The 17,512-nt window shown below is 42.3% G+C and overlaps 1 protein-coding gene and 1 non-coding gene across 8 annotated transcripts in view; both read right to left on the bottom strand.

The window, feature by feature from the left end:
* Positions 1–17,512, bottom strand: part of TRAF3 (TNF receptor associated factor 3) — a 125,615-nt gene that overhangs the window by 36,005 nt on the left and 72,098 nt on the right. The gene's annotated exons all lie outside the window — the stretch shown is intronic.
* Positions 1,987–2,094, bottom strand: LOC135274353 (U6 spliceosomal RNA). The gene has a single exon (XR_010342197.1). It is a non-coding gene; the product is annotated as a U6 spliceosomal RNA (small nuclear RNA).

Genomic DNA, 17,512 nt, shown 5'->3' with positions numbered 1-17,512 from the left:
GAATTGGCAAACTACAGCCTCTGAGTCAAATCTAGCCAGCAGCCTATTTTTGTAAGGTCTTTGAACTAAGAATGCTTTTTAGGTTTTTTTTTTTTTTTTTTTTTTTTTGAGATGGAGTCTTGCTCTGTTGCAAGACTGGAGTAAAGTGGCATAATCTCAGTTCACTGTAACCTCCGCTTTCTCAGTTCAAGCGATTCCCCTGCCTCAGCCTTCCGAGTAGCTGGGACTACAGGCACGTGCCACCACACCCAGCTAATTTTTTATATTTTAGTAGAGGTGGGGTTTTACCATGTTGGCCAGGATGGTCTCGACCTCATGATCTGCCCGCCTTGGCCTCCCAAAGTGCTGTGATTACAGGCGTGAGCCACCACGCCCAGCCTGCTTTTTAGATTTTTTTTTTTTTTTTGAGACGGAGTTTCCCTCTTGTTACCCAGGCTGGAGTGCAATGGTGTGATCTTGGCTCACTGCAACCTCCGTCTCCTGGGTTCAAGCAATTCTCCTGCCTCTGCCTCCCGAGTAGCTGGGACTACAGGCGTGCGCCACCATGCCCAGCTAATTTTTCTATTTTTTTTTTTTTTAGTAGAGATGGGGTTTCACCTTGTTGACTAGGATGGTCTCGATCTCTTGACCTCGTGATCCACCCGCCTCAGCCTCCCAAAGTGCTGGGATTATAGGCGTGAGCCACCGCGCCCGGCCAGATTTTTAAAGTGTTATAAAACAAAGACTAAGTGTGTATGTGGTTCACAAAGCCTAGGATATTTACTCTCTTGTCCCTAACAGAAAGAGTTTACCAGTCCCTGTTCTGGACTCTATATCTAGAGAGCACAGAGGAGTTGCTGGCACGTAGGTTGTATGAAAGGTCAATTTTGTAAATGAGCACCAAACTCCTCTCCAAAGCAGAGGTAACAACAAACACTTCCACCAGCAGCACGAGAATTTCTGTGAACCTACACTCTCACCAACACTTACAGTTATCAGTCATCTTCACTTCTACCAACCAAGGACAAGGGTCTTGGCCCTCATCCTGATTAGAAAGGTTTGGCATCTTTTCATATGCTGAGAGCCACTTGTTTTTTCTTCTGTGAAATGCCAAATTGTGTCTCCTTGTCATTTTTTTCTTTGTGTGTGTGTGTTTTCAGGAGACAGAGACTCATTCTGTTGCCCAGGCTGGAGAACAGTGGTGCCATCAAGGCTCACTGCAGCCTCAACCTCCTGGGCTCAAGCAATCCTCCCACCTAAGCCTCCGGAGTAGCTAGGATTATAGGAACATGCCACCAGGCCCAGCTAATTTTTTAATTTTTTCAGGAGCTGGGGTTCTTGCTACATTGCCCGGCCTGCTCTCAAACGATCCTTCTACCTCAGCCTCCCAAAGTGCTGGGATTACGAGCATGAACAACTGCACCTGATGCTGTCATTTTTTTAAACAGGTTATTGTCCCTTGCAATATTTATGTGGAGAGATCCTACATCTATTTACTCTGTTAACAGCTAATCCTTTGTTAGTTCTATGTATTACAGATGTCTTTTCCCCATTTATGGCTTGACTTTGTTGTTTTAATTATTATACTTTCAGTGCAGGTTTGCTACATAGGTATACATGTGCCATGGTGGTTTGCTGCACCCATCAACCCATCATCTACATTAGGTATTTTTCCTAATGTTATCTCTCCCCAATCCCCCCACCCCCTGCCAGGCCCCAGTGTGTAATGTTCCCCTCCTTGTGTCCATGTGTTCTCACTGTTCAACTCCCACTTATGCAGTGTTTGGTTTTCTGTTCCTGTGTTAGTTTGCTGAGAATGATGGTTTCCAGCTTCATCTATGTCCCTGCAAAGAACATGAACTCATTCTTTCTTACGGCTACATAAGTATTCCATGGTGTGTATGTGACACATTTTCTTTATTGTCTATCAGTGATGGACATTTGGGTTGGTTCCAAGTCTTTGCTACTGTAAATAGTGCTGCAATAAACATACGGGTGAATGTATTTAGAAATATGGAACTGCTTCATTAATTTGCATGTCATCCTTGCTCAGGGGCCATGCTAATCTTCTCTGTAGTGTTCCAATTTTAGTATACGTGCTGCCAAAGCGAGCACTATGGCTTGACTTTAACTTTATTTATGGTGTCTTTTAATGAAAAGAAATCTTAATTGTATTAGGCCGGGCATGGTGGCTCATGCCTATAATCTCAGCTGGGAGGCTGAGGTGGGTGGATCACTTGAGGTCAGGAGTTTGAGACCAGCCTGGCCAACATGGTGAAACCCTGTCTCTACTAAAATACAAAAATTAGCCAGGCATGGTGGCACATGCCTATAGTCCCAGCTACTTGGGAGGCTGAGGCAGGAGAATTTTTGAACACGCCTATAGTCCCAGCTACTCGGGAGGCAGAGGTTTCAGTGAGCCCAGATCGTGCCACTGCACTCCAGCCTGGGCAACAAAGTAAGACTCCATCTCAAAAAAAAAAAAAAATTCTGATTAACTTGTGAGTGATGCTGGTAAAAAAGGGACAGTCCAATATATACAGAAAAACAGAAGGCAGCCCTAATTCTATCAAAGAAGCAATGCCAAAACGAGGTATTTTCAATGAGACTAGTAAATGAGCCACTATGTCCAATTGACAGACATTGCTCAAGGAAAATATGCTTTCTAAACAAAAGCTGAAGAAAGAAATGACATGAACCCTGAGCAGAGCTAGCCGGCAGCCCCATGACCTTCTGTATCAATGAGATGGCCACAGGATTGAACTGGCTCCTGGGAAAGCAGGAGACAGACACCTCAATAGGCACCAGAACCAGTGGACAGACAAGTCTCAGGTTTACTGATGGCCCTTGACTCTCCCAGTGATCAAGAGCCGCCAAGAGCAGTCACTTCTGATCTGAAGTGTAAGAATCCTCTAATCACCTCCTGAAGCAGCTACGACAATAGAGATGACATCTTAACTCCTCGAATAGGATATTAATACCTACCTGTCCTGCCTGAGCAAAGGAGCGTTTTGGATTTAGGAGAACCAACAGTGCAGACACATTTCTCACAATCAACTCAGAGGCAGACAGTAACAACCATCCCTACTGCTGGGCACTAATCTGGCGGATCCCCCTCAGCCCAATGCAGTTGTGCGGGAGGGAAGCACTGAGGTGAATGAGCCCCAGGTTCCCACCACCGACGTAACGCAGAGGGCAAGAACCTCAAGGTCGCCAAGGAAACATTCCTATCTGCAGGACCAAGTTCTCAACAGCAGGGAGGGCAGTTTTTACTAACAGGCCCTCAACCCAACAGGTACACAACAAATACCAACAATGATAATTCACTGCATCTTTTATGATATTTATCCTTGTAAGCCATCTTAAATCTCTTGTGGAATCAGGTAAGGTGTACATAAATTTGGCAAACTTAAAAGTGATCATAATTTACAAATTTAAATTATGTCCTGGAATATTAAATTTAAATTATGACTAGTAAGTAATGTCCACAAAAATGGCTAAGGAACTCAAAGTCCATCCTTCAATATGTGCAAGTTTTAAAACTGACAAAAACTGTCAGAATCTACTCTTTTTAAAGCTTTGGAAACTAAAAACTTGCAGCAGTCGGAAGAACACTTAATCAAGAGAAACAGCTGAATCTCAGCAAGAACAGTGAGTCCCAGGGCACTTTAACCTTCTCTGGTCCCATGCTGGCTGCAGCAGTGGCCTGGAAGACAACAGGCGGCCATTCCGGTGCATCCACTGGTCCCAGAGGGAGTGGAATGGGCCTCATCTGCAAAGAACTGCCATTGTTTGTTTTGACCTGTCTATTGACTCCCTAGAGACTGGCTCAAAGGGCGTTGACTTTACCTCCCGGTGCTGAGGCATCTACGAGGGAAAGCGGGGAGAAGGTTATTGGAAACACTTACAGACAGACATATTTGCTGCTGCCTGAACCACTGGATAAAAGTGGAGGCAAACAATAAATTTAGCCAAAAGCTAGAAATAAGAGTTTGAAAAGCTCTGACACATTCTTGGAAATCTAGAAGGCTCCACAAATGCCCAGGGCTGTACACGTTCAGGAAATACCTGAAAAAAGCTGAGGCTTCCACCTCTGGCTGACCTTCAGGTTCTGGGCAAGCAGGCAGTGAATGCTAAGGGATTACCATCAAATGCCTGTCTGAGTGTTGAAGGCATGCTCCAGACCTCATCTCAAAAGAGTGGGAGACATGTTTTGTTCTAGGTACTTAAAAAATCTCTGTCGAATCATGAGCTGACCACTATGAGAATGGAACAGAGAACTCGGTGGCCACACATGATAAAGAATATATACTACATAAAATTAGCTCAGAAAAGTAGCTACACAAACAATGACTATAACAAGCAGCCAACAAACCCCGGAGGAGAAGGAAGAATCTCATTTCCAAAGTTGCTGCAGTATAAATTCAAACTTCTAGTTTTCAACATAGTATCACAAGGGAAGCAAAGAAACAAGAAAGTGCAGTTCATATGCAGAAAAAAGGCAAGTAACAGAAATTGTTCAAGAGGAAGCCCAGACATTAGACTTAGGGATAAAGACTTTCAATACGCTGTTTTAAATACGTTCAAAGAACTAAAGAAAACCATGTCCAAAAATCTAAAAGATCCATCAGAACAATGTCTCACTGAGTAAAGAACATTGATAAAGAAAAAAAAATATTTTTAAAAAAGAACCAAACAGAAATTCTGGAGTTGAAAAGCACAAAAACTGAAATGAAAAATTCACTGCAGGGGCTCAACAGCAGAAATCAACAGACAGCAGTAACAATCAGAGAACTTAAAGATAGGACAATTGAGATTATACAATGTAAGAAAAAATAATGAAGAAAATAGCCTCAGAAACTGGCAGGACACCATCATTTGTACCAACATACACATCGTAAGACCTCAGAAAGAGAAAAAAAAGAGACAAAAAGAATCTTTGAAGAAATAATGGTAGAAAAGTCTTGCATTTAATGAGAAACATTAATCTGCATACCTAGGAAGCTCAACAAACTCAAAGTTGGACAAATTCAAAGAGCCACACCCAGACACACTGTAGTCAAACTGTAGAAAGCAGCAAGAGAAAAGTGACTCTTCAAATACAAGGATTTCTCAGTAAGATTAACAACTCATTTCTCATCTAAAGCCATGGAGGCCAAAAGGTGACAAATTAAAGGGCTGAAAGAAAAAAGTCTGTCAACTAAGATTTCTTTTTTTGTTTTTGGAGATGGGATCTTATTCTGTCACCCAGGCTGGAGTGCAGTGGTGCAATCATAGCTCACTGCAGCCTCCAACTCCTGGGCTCAAGCAATCCTCCTGCCTCAGTCTCTCTGGGAGCTGGGACCACAGGCCAGCACCATGTCTGGCTATTTTTCAACCAAGAATTCTATATCCAGTAAAACTATCTATCAAAAATGAATGAGATCCTTCCCCAAAAATACTAGAAAACCAAGTGAGAGTCATCCCAGGAATGCAAGGTTGGTTCAACACACAAAAACTAATTGATGTAATACATATTAATAGAACAAGAGGAAAAAAACCTACGCAATCAGTTTAATTAATGTAGAAAAAGCATTTGACAAAATCCAACACCCTTTCATGATAAAAACACTCAGAATAGTAGGAACAGAAGGAAAGTTCCTAAGCATGATAAAAGGTATCTGTGAAAACCCATAGGCATATACACTGGTGAAAAACTGACAGCTTTCCTCCTAAAAACAGAGTCAAGACAAGGATACCTATTTTCATCACTACTAATCAATACTTTACTGGAAGTTCTAGCCAGAAGCAGTTAGACAGAAAAAAAAAATCCAAATCAGAAAAGAAAGAGTAAATCTATCTCTATTCACAGACAACATTATCTTATATATAAAAAGTTCCAGAGAAACCACAAGAAAAACAAGCTAAGAAATTGATTCATCATAGTTGAAGGGAAAGATCAACACACAAACATTAGCTTCATTTCTATACATCAGCAATAAACAAGCAAAAAAAAAAAGAAATTAAGAACACAATTATATTTACAATAGCATCCAAAATAATAAACTACTCAGAAATAAATTTAACCAAGGAGGCAGAAGACTTTTTCAATAAAAACTACAAACACTGATGAAATAAATTAAGACAAAAATAAATGGCAAGACATCCCATGTAAATGGATTGGAAAACTTAATATTTTGGTAAATACTAACTACGGCATTACCAATAATTTATAATGTTTATATCCATAAAATAAATGGCATAAATATTACTAGGTGTGTTTCTGTGAGGATGTTTTGGATGAGATTAACATTTAAACTGGCAGACTGAGTAAAGCAGACTGCCATCCTCAATATGAGTGGCCCTCATCTAATTAGTTCAAGGCCAGAATAAAACAAAAAGCCTGACCCTTCCCCTGCATCAAGGCAGGTTCTTCCTGCCTGCCTATCTTCAAGCTGAGACATCAGCTTTTTTCCTGCCTTTGGACTCAAACTGAAACAATGGCTCTTCCTGGGTCTTTGGCCTACCAGCTTTCAGACAGGAACTACACCACTGGCTTCCCCAGTTCTCAGGCCTTCAGACTTGGGCTAGCACTAGAAGTAAACCATCTGCTCTCTTGGGTCTCTAGTCCACCAACTCCTCCTGCAGATCTTGGGACATGCCTACCTCCATGTGTGAGCCAATTCTATTTAATATATCTGTAAGACACACAAGTACACACAATTGGTTCAGTTTTAGTGCAGTACCCTAACATACCACCCAAAGTGATTTACAGATTCAGTGCAACCCCTATCGCAGAAATAAATAAAATAAAGTGCAAGCCCTTTTACGCAGAAATAAAAAATATGAGGCCAGGCACCATGACTCATGCCTAGTAGTTTGAGATGCTGAGGCAGGAGGATCACTTGAGGCCAGGAGTTCAAGACCAGCATGGACAATATAGTCAGACACTATCTCCACAATAGGAAAAATAAAATAAAAATCTATCCTCAAATTCTTAAGGAGCTGCAAGACGCCTCAAATAGCCAAAACAATACTGAAAAAGAAGACCAACGTTTTAAGACTCATATTTCCCTCTTTTAAAACTTACTACAAAGGTTTAGTAATCAAAACTGTGTGGTACTGGCAGAAGAACAGACATACAGACCAATGTAATAAAATTGAAAGTACAAAAGTAAACACATATATCTACGGCCAAGTGACTTTTTCTTTTTTTTTTGGACAGTCTCACCCTATCACCCAGGCTGGAGTGCAGTGATACAATCTCAGTTCACTGCAACCTCTGCCTCCTAGGTTCAAGCGATTCTTGTCTCAGCCTCATGAGTAGCTGGGACTACAGGCGCACACCACCATGCCCGGATAATTTTTTGTATTTTTAGTAGAGACGGGGTTTCACTGTCTTAGCTAGGATGGTCTCAATTGCCTGACCTTGTGATCCACCCACCTTGGCCTCCCAAAGTGCTGGGATTACAGGTGTGAGTCACTGCACTCAGCCTGCATTTTTTAGTATAGATGGGGTTTTATCATGTTGGCCAGGCTGGTCTTGAACTCCTGGCCTCAAGTGATCTGCCTGACTTAGCCTCCCAAAGTGCTGGGATTACAGGCGTGAGCTACTGCACCTGGCCTCAAGTGACTTTTGACAAGTGTGCTAAATGAGACCATTCAGCAGGAAAAGAATAGTTTAACAAACAGTTCTAGGACAGCTGGATTAACACTTGCAAAGCAAACTTGGACCTCTAGCTCACTCCACATATACAAACTAACTCAAAATGGATCAACAATCAAAATATAATAGCTAAAACTATAAAATTCTTAGAAAAAAATACAGGGGGTAAATCTTTAATGACCTTGAATTTGGCAATGGATTCTTAGATACAACAACAAAAGTATAAGCAACAGAACAAAAAACTAAATAAACTGAACTTCACCAACATGAAAAACTTTTGTGCACTAAAGGATGTTATCAGTAAAGTGAAAAGACAACTAACAGAATGGGAGAAAATACCTGCAAATCACATATCTATTAAGGGTTTAGCGTCCAGAACATATAATATATATAAAGCACTCTTTTTTTTTTTTTTTTTTTGAGACATAGTCTCACTCTGTCGCCAGGCTGGAGTGCAGTGGCAGTGGCGCAATCTCTGCTCACCGCAACCTCCACCTCTCAGGTTCAAGCGACTCTCCTGCCTCAGCATCTCGAATAGTTGGGACTACAGGCACCCGCCACCACACCCTGGGATGTTAACTGCTATTCTCTTTGGATTAATCTGCCTTGCACTCTTTGCAGACGGCTGTGGACGACAGAATTAGGCATGTGCAGGATCACAAGACATGGGCATCTTTTTCTCCCACAAGGAGGAAGCTAGAGTTGACGGGACTGCTGGAAAAGATCCCTATGCTCCCGACAAGCAGCTACCTGAACTTCTGATTCAGTGTCAGCTGCAATGGGTGGGTCTTTCTCTGGCCTCCCTGAGCTTTTCACCTTCCCCACCCTCCTGCAGGCATTGCTTTTCTCCCTTTCTTTCCTTTCCCTTTCCTAACTTTTCTGTTATTTAGGGCCACCATCATGGCCAAAGACCACATGTTTGAGAAATGCCCTTGACAGCTTGACCCTGTAATCCCATAGCAATACTTTCTCTTGGTCTCCACCTTCCAGGGAACAGGAATTTTGGGGTTCATGTCATAGTTAGTTCTATATATTATCTTGAGCAGTTAAAAGTCTTTGCAAGCTCAAAATTTACTACTGGGGGCTCCTTCTGGGAAAAGCAACGGAAACTGCCCAATGCTGTAGCTTAGCAGTTAAGGCTGTCTTTTCACAATGGTGGCTCGGGTTCAGGTTAAATTTTCAGCCTAGAAAATGAGCACTTTCTGGTTGGTATTTGGGTGACCTTTGCCATTTGTTGATTCTCCTACCCTCCATAAACTGTCTTAAATTTTCCTTTCTCTGAGCACCTAGGAGGTTACATTTGGTAAAGTTCAAAAGCCAGAAATATTGGTGGTTTGGCATGGCTAAAGTTGGGTAACAAGAGGTTTAAAAGGACTTTTAACAGAGTGTATGGTTAAAAGTCAGCTTAATTAAAAGTGGATATTCAAGCTCTAACAGCCTGGAAATTCTTAGGAAACACAGGAGGTGCCACACACCCTGTTTGGGGAAAAACCTCTATTTTCCTCACAGAACCCCAAGAATTACTAAAAGTGGATAGATACCTCTCAAAATCTAAGGCTCTGTTCTGTTTTGCACTGCATTACTGCATTATCTGATTTTTTTTTTACTTTTGAGGACATCAGAAATTACTTCACATTATGAGAGAGTGTTGGTAATAACTAGGTAGGAAATAATTTAATACTTTTGGGGACAGCTAAATGGCATGGGGGGGATACTTGGATCTTTGCATGTCTGGATCAAAAGCACGCTGTTGGCCACCTGGGAGGTACGGAGATATCCTCACCCTTTCCCACCGAGAGGTAAGACTCCCGTGGGGGATGGGCTGATCACAGAAAGGGCTGATTGGCTTTGGGTTGCTTGGCAATGAAATATGCGGTAAAATCATTGCACTGTTGTGTTCTGTAGCGTTTCTCTTTTGGGATCCAGGATCCAATATAAAAATGGGACCTTCGATTTTGGGGGATGTGTTTTGCCTTCCAATTGTGCCTGCTTATTAGGCTGTGAAACTGCATGCTTTCCTAGCCCTGTTCCACCATGAAGCCAGTAATCCAACTAAGAAACTAGCAAGTGAAAAGCCTTACAACTACTGGGTTTTCTTTTGTTTATGTACTTATATGTGTTGTGTGTGTGATATAAAAGGCTTTGATTAATTGGCTTAAAAATAATGCTTAAATCAGATATTTTGTCAGAAAAGTAAAAAGTGTAATGCCTTTTAATTTATGTGATTTAAGCTGTAGGAAGTAAAGAAAATTTTAAGGATTATTGGTAAAATAAAAGAAACAAAATAAAAAAAGATTACTGGTAAAACAAAGACATTTGGTCTAAATCAGGCAGGTCAAATCACCTAGAGCCATTAGATTCTAGGTAAGGCCTGGGGACTTGTGGAGCTGGCCACGCTTCCTAGCTATGCTAGAAAGAGTCAGACCTTATCTGCACTCCTGCCTGGTGTCCTAAGCTCCATGCCTAGGGCATAATTAAAATTGCTCACCAAGTTTTTCACCAAAAGTAAAAGCTGCTAAGAGTTAAAAGTATGACATACTTGAGACTACTTGAAGAACAGTTTTACACGCAAGGAGTGTAAGCAAAGTGAAATGTGTTTTCGGTAAAAGAAGGCATGTGAATGTGGATTTTTTTTTTTTTTTGGCCTAGATTAAAGGGTTAAGGGATTGTTTTAAGTTAGGAGAAAGCTGAAGGTTTGCAAAAGTTGTGGAAAGTTTGTGAAATATTAATCTTGTAAAAGAAATTCTGTGTGTGAACATATTGACTAAAGTTAAAGGGAACTATTATACAGTTTTGTAAATTGAACACTGGACTAAAAGCACAACAGGTTTTCCTTAGAGCACTGGTCTGCTCTTTAACAAAAATTGGTAAAGGGTTCTAAAAGGTTTATCTTATGGTCAGACATTAAAATTAGGCAGATTTGTCTATAACGTTTTGTTAAGAATTGGGTTTAACATTAATAGTACACTAATGCAATGGTGAAATTTGGCTTATTTGTTATAAAAATCATACAGGAAACACTGTCAAATATGAAATGGTGTTTGGCTTTCTTTGACCTGTATTTACATAAATATGTTATTGGTATGTGTTCCAAAGTAATGGGAAACTCCTAGAATTCTGATTTGACTCAGTGTATGTTATTAATAATTATAATTATTATGTAAAATTGTATGCCACAAAAGTAATCAAAACTCCTAGTCAACTGTGCCTTTAGTAGTGGCTGCCTTAAGACTTTTTGTCATCCACAGACAACTGTTGTGTTGATCTTCTTCAAAAGGTGGTTTATAGTCAGCTACAGGACTTCGACAGGTACTCTTAGATACAGGTTTCTAATAACTTTGGAGATTGTGACATTAGAATAGAGGAAAAAAACTTTCAGGACTCTCATGGAGAGGTGAAATGATTATGAAGTAGAAAAGGAGTTAACTGCATGGACTGAACAAAAGACTGAAGTAATCTTTTTTGACTTTTTGCTTAAAACGTTGCTAATCATTTTTGTTTTTCAGAGTCAAGGAAACTTTTAAGCTACTTACAGCTTTGGACAATGAGTAAAGTATACTTCTGTGAACAAAATCTGAAGCATAATTGTTTCTCTCTACCTGCTTTTTCCAGAATTTGGAAACTGTTCGTGAGCATTCTTATGCCAATACAGTTATTTGCACAAGGGCAGTAAGAGTCTGTTTTCTTTTGCAACAGGGCACAATTAGAGAAACTGGTTACTTTACCAAGGCTTTGACTGGATTAGTGTGTTTTCCTTTAAGGATTCAAACTTGACTTATAGAGCCAATAAAACACCCTTGGGAAAACTGGCCTCATGCCTTGTCTACACAGTTCCTGTGCAGGGTTCCTAACCTGTGGTAAGTAAAGAATGTCACTTTCTGACAGGCCCAGGAGCCCCAAGTCATCCTGAGACCTCAAGAGGAGAGGTATTTCCCAACTCACAGGTTATTTGAGGGTACAAACCCATGGCTGGGCTTGGCTTTTTAAAAAATCTTATCTGAGGTTCCTTTTATGGAACAAAGTTCCATCAAAGTCGATTTTTAAAACGCTATGTGAAAAATAATTGTTCTTGCTGCACTTTATATAAATAATCAGGCCAAGTATAATAAAGCAAGTTAGTCTTAACATGATTTGTCTTCAGTAAAAATGGGAGACCAGAGAGAGAAAATACATTCTGTGTCAGGAAGTATGGTACACCTGTTATTAGACTATAGTTTCATCAGCTGTTTTTAAGTTTTTTTCTGCAACTGAGGCTAACTGTGCTTACTCCTGTGAACCAACCAGTGATCTTTACTGCTCAGAAGAAACAAGAGAGAAGGGGAATGTAAAAATCTAGATCAATACTCTAATTCTGAGCATGTACTGGAATCAGCTAGCAACCCCGTATCAGCTTGGTTTCAACAACTGCCCAGTTCATGGAAAGCCTTCTTATTTAGTTTACTCAGGATAATTTTACTTACTCTGCTTTACTGTTGTGGAATATATTGCTGTTGTACTCTTTGTGTAGGGATGCAGGATAAGTTTACTGAATGTTTTCTTAAACTGAACACTTACTAGTCTTCCAGATATCACCTTTTGTTGGAACTTGTTATGAATGGCCCTCACCATACTGATGCTTTCTGGCTGAGCTATTCTCTATCCTGAATACGAGAGACTCTCATAGTTAGGCAAGAATATCATCACCCCATTCCACCTGAAGAAGTTACAGAAGATGGATCTTTGTCCCTCTACAACATTTAGGATTAAGGGGTCCCCTGTGAAAGGGAGCGGGGAAACATTTCAGAGGCGCCTGAACCAGAGCAACTCCAGCTTGAATAGGGGGTGAGGAAAATAAGGCTGAGACCTACTGGGCTGCACTTTCAGCAGGTTAGGCATTCTAAGTCATAGGATAAAATAGGAGGTCGGCACAAGATACAGGTCATGAAGACCTTGATGATAAAACAGGCTGCAGTAAAGAAGCTGGCCAAAACCAAGATGGCAATGAAAGTGACCTCTGGTCGTCCTCACTGCTCATTATACTCTAATTATAATGCATCAGCATGCTAAAAGACACTTCCGCCAGCACCATGCCAGTTTACAGATGCCATGGCAACATCAGGAAGCTGCCCTGTATGGTCTACAAAGGGGAGAAACCCTCAGTTCCAGGAACTGCCCACCCCTTTCCCGTAAAACTCATGAAGAATCCACCCCTTTTTAGCATACAGTCAAGAAGTAACAATAAGTATAAACAGCTGAGCAGCATGGGCTCTGCCTATGGAGTAGCCATTCTTTATTCCTTTACTTTCTTAAGAAACTTGCTTCAACTTAAAAAAAAAAAAGAAGAAGAAGAAGAAAGAGGCCAGGTGCGGTGGCTCATGCCTGTAATCCCAGCACTTTGGGAGGCCAATGCAGGTGGATCACCTGAGGTTGGGAGGTCAAGAACAGCCTGACCAACATGAAGAAACCCCGTCTCTACTAAAAATACAAAATTAGCCAGATGTGGTGGCACATGCCTGTAATCCCAGCTACTTGGGAGGCTGAGGCAGGAGAATCGCTTGGACCTGGGAGGCAGAGGTTGCAGTGAGCGGAGATAGTGCCATTGCACTTCAGCCTGGGCAACAAGAATGAAAACTCTGTCAAAGACAAGAAGAAAAGAAAAGAGAAAAAAACGAAAGGAAAGAAAATGAGAGGAGAGGAGAGGAGAGGTGAGGGGAGGGGAGGGAAAGGGAGGAGGGGAAGGGAGGGGAGGAGGAGGGAAGGAGGGGAGGGGAGGGGAGGGAAGGGGAGGAGGAGGGAAGGGGAGGAGGAGGGGAGGGGTAAGGAAGGGGAGGAAGAGGGGAGGGGGAGGGAGAGGGGAGGGAAGAGGAGGGGAGAGCAGAGGAGAGGAGAGGAGGAAGGAAAATAAATAAAAATCAAAATCACAATGAGTTCCCACTTCACGCTCACTAGGATGCCTGCAATTTTTTTCTTTTCTTTTTTTTTTTTTTTTTTGAGACAAGGTTTTACTGTCATCCAGGCTGGAGTGCACTAGTGTGAACATGGTTCGCTGCAGCCTTGAACTCCTGGGCTCAGGCTCAGGCAATCTTCCCACTTCAGCCTCCCGAATACCTGGGAATACAGGTGTGTACCACCAGGCCCAACTAATTATTTTATTTTCTGTAGAGACAGGGTGCCACTATATTGCCCAGGTTGGTCTCAAACTCCTGGGCTCACATGATCTTCCCATGGTGGCCTCCCAAATTGTTGGGATTACACACATGAGCCAATGTGCCTGGACTTTTTTTTTTTCTTTTTGAGATAAGAGTGTCATTCTGTAGCCTGAGCTGGAGTGCAGTGGCACGATCTCAGATCACTGCAACCTCTGCCTCTTGGGCTCAAGCGAGTCTCGTGCCTCAGCCTCCCGAGTAGCTGGGACTACAGGTGCGTGCCACCATGCCCAGCTAATTTTTTGTATTTTAGTAGAGATGGGGTTTTACCATGTTGCCCAAGGTGGGCTCAAACTCCTGAGCTCAGGCGATCCACCCACTTCATCCTCCCAAAGTTCTGGGATTACAGGTGTGAGCTACCGCATCTGGCCTATAATTTTTTTAAAAAAGGAAAATAACAAGTGTTAGGATGTGGAAAACTGAAACCCTCATACACTGCTGGTGGAAACGTAAAATGGTTCAGCCACTAAGGAAAAGAGGCTGGCAGTTGCTCAAAAAGTTAAAACATTACCGTATGACCAGCAATTCCACTCTTAGGTATATGCTCAGAAGAACTGAAAAAAGGTACTCAAACATATGTATACACATGTTCGCAGCAGTAAAACGTCTATAAAGGTAATTTCTTTTCTTTTTTTTCTTTCTTTTCTTCCTCTGTCACCCAGGCTGAAGTGCAGTGGTACGAACATGGCTCACTGTAGCCTTGAACTCCCAGACTGAAGCAATCCTCCTGCCTCAACCTCCCAACTAGCTGGGACTACAGGCATGTGGCACCATACCTGGCTAACTTTTCTACTTTTTTGTAGAGACAGGGTCTCGCCAAGTTGCCTAGGTGGGTCTCGCCAATGTTGCCCAGGCTGGTCTCGAACTCCTGGGCTCAAGCAATCGTCCTGCCTCAGCCTCTTAAAGTGCTGGGATTACGGGCATGAACCACCTGCCTGGCCTATGATGGTAATTTCTAATCTGTGACCATATCTGGTCTGTTTACGCTGAGCTGTGGACAGGCAGGAATACCCATGTGTTCCACAGACAGGCCTATCACCAGAAGTAGCAAGAAATAAGTGAGACTGCACATGTGGAAGGATTGTGAAAACCTTTGATTAGATTTCTTGATTTAAACATAAAAAGCTTTATTATACTTGCCTATATATGGGCATAAAAATAGTTAAATTCAATCTTTATCCTAAAATTTAGATATGACCATTATGTTAATGGCAATTCTATATTTATAATTATTGTGTTCATAAAGAAAAATTATGCAAATTCAGTTAAATACATTAAAGATGGCATTTGAGGCAACTTTTAGGGACTTGCCAATTAATGTTTGGCAACCTGATTTGCAGGAGCACCTTGGAGGTTCCAATGCTCAGATGCTGGACACAGGCGCCTCTGGTTAGCATGGCGGTCATACACATGCTGGGAACCCGAGGCCACTGCCTACTTAACAGCCCACTTCCTATCCTCCCTGAGCACCAGGTTTGAGAAGAGAACGTTTGCTCCCACACAGAGAGAAATGTACTGCTGAATGGCAACAACAGATCCACTGAGCAAAGACAGCGCTAAGAAAATTACAATGAAGGCAACTGTGTGACTAAAAAATGGCCCCTAAGCCAGTACACTCCGAGGAGCTGAGGAAGGGCCAAGACCACAACCACCAGGCGCAGGAGCATCTGGCACTCTGAGCTCCGCAACTTTTTTTTTTTTTTTGAGACGGAGTCTCACTGTATTGCCCAGGCTGGAGTGCAGTGCTGTGATCTTGGCTCACTGCAACCTCTGCCTTCCAGGTTCAAGCGATTCTCTTGCCTCAGCTTCCTGAGGAGCTGGGATTACAGGTGCACACCACCACACTCGGCTATTTTTTGTATTTTTACTAGAGACGGGGTTTCACCATGTTGGCCAGGGTGGTCTTGAACTTCTGACCTCAAGTGATCCACCCACCTCAGCCTCCCAAAGTGCTACGATTACAGGTGTGAGCCACCACACCCAGTCTGCAACTGTTATTCTATAGCCTTCTTTAAGCAGAATTTTTACTCTATTACTTTACTTACTGTTTGCAACAGTTCTAGACACGAATTTACTGTATTTTGAAGTCTCGTTTTTAACTAAAGGAAAGGCATCTCTAATTATTTGAGAGAATTACTTCATAAAAGTGTAGTTTCTCGTCAGCTACTCGGGAAGGCCCTCGCTCACAGGTGAGGCATATCTATACCTAGTATAGCAAAGAGGTGGACTGGATTCCTTTCACTTTCTTCTCTGCCTCCGTTACGCTAATAATTTGTTTTATATTCCCTGTTTCTATGATTTTAGTTGAACTACATTTTAGTTAGAATTTAAAAACTGGAAACAAAAGTACATCTGCTGACAAAAGGGTGCTCCAAGAGCTGGAAAGCCCGGGGAAAACCGAAAAAGGGAAGCATCAGATAAACAAAGCAAAAGTCTCCTGCCGCAAGACAGCAATGACACACACGGGAAAAGCAGCTCCACATCCAGCCCAGCAGGGCAATTAGAGGTATCATCCAAATGATGCCAATAAAGGGAGAAGGGCAAAGATCATGAACAGACAGGTGTGCCCTGCTGATAACAAGGCTTTCTGAAAACCCATATTCATGCAAACATTTCAGCATACTGACTCTGTTCCTGGTACCTGATGCCAAATGTTCCACTGCGGGAAGCACCGTGGGCCAGTAACAGGAGGCTGGATTCTGACCAGACAGACAGGCAGATCACAGTCACACATGAAAAGCCCCCTTAGGACAGGAAGGGAGACACACACAGACCAAGTGGCTCAGGCAGACACCTAGGAAAGAACCTGATTAAATCACAGTATAAGACATGGTCTTAAAGCCTTCGAGAAAACGATAGTCATTTGGGGCCCAGCATTGTCAGTATCCTTTGGTTCATACGAGTTAGGATTTTTAAAAAGTATTCATTCAACCCTTACTACATGCAAAGACACTGTGCCTCTTCTGGCCCAGGGCCAGAGTCCTGCCATCTGGACAGGAAGCAGGGAGAAGAGCCAAAGGCTCAGTCCACTCGACATGCAACCAAGTGCAGGCAGCACCTCTCCAGATGGAGGCCTCCCCAAGGCCACGCCCGCCACATGGGGCTGGAGCCCCAGGGTTGTGTAAGGGGTAGAAGTTGTAAGTGTGATAAGGTTCATCTTCCTGGAGTATCAACTATATTTGAAGAACTGAAAAGCATAAAACATGGTCACACTGAGAGGCAGATTATAATGTTTCGATCAATTGTTAGAATAAAACATGAGATTTCAAAAAATACTGGATCTGCCAGGCACCGTGGCTCATGCCTGCAGCATACTTTGGGAAGCCGACGTGGGAGGAATGCTTGAGGCCAGGAGTTCAAAACCAGCCTGGGGAACATGGCAAGATCCCGTGTCTTTTAAATAAAAATGACAAAAGGGAAAAAAAACAACACTGGATCGCACATCTGTAAAAATGTGTGCCTCCTGGTGAGGGCGCCATGCACCTCTGAAGCACCTGTGCTGAAAGGCTGAGCCAGAAGGATCGAGCCTCTATATCCACCCAGAGGCAGAAGAACATGTCCAGTGGAAACAGCAAAGGCCAGAGTGGGGGAACCTCTGATTACTGGACAATCAGCCAGGATTGTCCAACAAATAAAATGCAAGGAAAACAGGGATGGGGAAAAGTATTCTATTGACTAAGAGACTTAACAGACATATCAGCTA

Source organism: Aotus nancymaae, unplaced genomic scaffold (assembly GCF_030222135.1).
Source record: "Aotus nancymaae isolate 86718 unplaced genomic scaffold, 86718_ANA_hifiasm-v0.15.2.pri h1tg000011l, whole genome shotgun sequence".
Classification (NCBI taxonomy): domain Eukaryota; kingdom Metazoa; phylum Chordata; class Mammalia; order Primates; family Aotidae; genus Aotus; species Aotus nancymaae.
The sequence above is the reverse complement of the archived record's forward strand: the minus strand, read 5'-3'. Positions and strand labels throughout refer to the sequence as shown.